This window comes from Gavialis gangeticus, unplaced genomic scaffold, assembly GCF_001723915.1.
Source record: "Gavialis gangeticus isolate Ggan-Ray unplaced genomic scaffold, GavGan_comp1, whole genome shotgun sequence".
Classification (NCBI taxonomy): domain Eukaryota; kingdom Metazoa; phylum Chordata; order Crocodylia; family Gavialidae; genus Gavialis; species Gavialis gangeticus.
In genome coordinates, this window is record NW_017728998.1 from 30,143,880 (window position 1) to 30,145,713 (window position 1,834).

A 1,834-nucleotide genomic window follows, 5' to 3' on the forward strand; every position below is an offset into this window, starting at 1 on the left:
GGGGAAGCCTGAAAACAGAGAGATGGACAGCAGAAAGTCACAGGAAAAGCAGCAGGAGAGACTGAAAGGTGGCAGGGGCAATGGGAAAGCAGAGGAAGGCAGCAGAAAGTCACAGGGAAAAGGCAGTAGGAATTGAGAGGAGATCAGGAAACTAGTGGAGAGGGGTTCGGGCTAGAGTTGAGAGAGAGAGAACGAGGCTGGAATTTAAGACAAGGAAGGGACTGGGATTTAGTAGAACATGACCCAACTTGGGGTTGCAAATGGCAGTAATTGTATTGAACAGGGGAGATGGAGACACAATGTCTTATTGGTTCCCTTGAACACCCCACCCCCCTCCACACACACAATGGCAGCAGGGGTTAGAGAGATTTAGTGCAGGGGCTGAAGTCCACTAAAGTCCAGGAAGAGAGAGAGAGACAGAGAGAGAGAGAGAGTCCAAATTGTAAGAGGAGGTGTGCAGGTAATATTTCCCTATCCAGGCTAGAAAGGGGTCCTTGTCCAGTAGATGTTGTCCAGAGGGGGGTTGCTGGCAGGTCTCTGGGTGGATAGGTGGTGTGGCATGGTGCTGGTCCAGATAGAGAGGATGTCCCACTGGGTCTGTTTTCACTGCCCCTTTTTATAGGGCAGACCTTGTGTGACCCTAGTGACAGGAGGCATGCCCAGGCAAGGGTCAGCCCCTGGCATACTGAACATGTGTGCTCCATGCAGGGATGTGCACTTTCAGGTGTCTGTAATGGTGAGAGTTGTTGGTTCTGCAGGGACTTTTGTCTTTCAAATCCTGGGTTCTTGTCTCTGTTCCTGGGTGAGGCCCGTGGTTCCTGGATGAATCAATGCAAGGTGATGGCCCAGTCATTACAGGCCATTCAGTAAAGGACTGCTACCATTGTATTTCAGTCATTCCCAATCATTCTCATTCATTCGGGAACCAATTTACATGGGAGGGGTATGTGACTCATATAGTTGCAACATGGGATGCCCAGGCAGAGGACAGAAGATGGAGGCTTGACATATAAAATGGAAACTTGACGTGACTTTGGTTCACTTACAAACACAGGCCTAAACCACACAATATCCATTTGAAATAATAAAAATCAATACAAAAATGATAATAATACAATATACAACAGTAAAAATCAATACAAACCTAATATTTATACAATATAAAACAGTGGATATCCAAAATCAAAAACTTGCTACCAAAATAAAAATGTTAAAGCTTATCCTAAATCTTAGCTTACTTATCTAGGGAATAGAGAGGGAGAGAAAAAGTCAGAAATGGTTGGGGAAGAGGAGCAAATGCATTTTAAAAATTAAAAAAAAGAAAAAGAAAAAGAAAAACTGGGGGTTTTGCTACAGTGACACCCCACCACACCTCCTTGGATATGGTTTGGTGGAGCAGCTGGTGTTCTTGAAGGTCAACATCCCACTTCTGGGACTCCCCGAGCCATATGTGCAGATGGACTGAGTGCCAGCTTCCTCACTTCATCTGCACCAATTTCCATTTGATTTTTTTACACCAGTTAGTGTTACTGCCCCGCTCTCAAAGCTGGAGGGGTCACTCACTCCATACCCAGCCAGCAGGGGAAGAACTTGTCTCCGCTGAGCTCCTGTTCTAGGATGAACTTGGAGGTATGGGCTGGGGCTATGGAGAAGGAGGAGACCCCATGTCCTGGGCACGACCACTAAAGCTGCACCCTGCAAGGGTAGGGAGGCCTGGTGGGACTGCTGGCAGTGTGGCGGCCCCCTAAATGCTGGGACTGAGGATTTTCTGGTGAAAGGTGGGTAGGAGGTGCCATAACCTACAGCTAATGCATGCATGCATACAGTCCTGGCT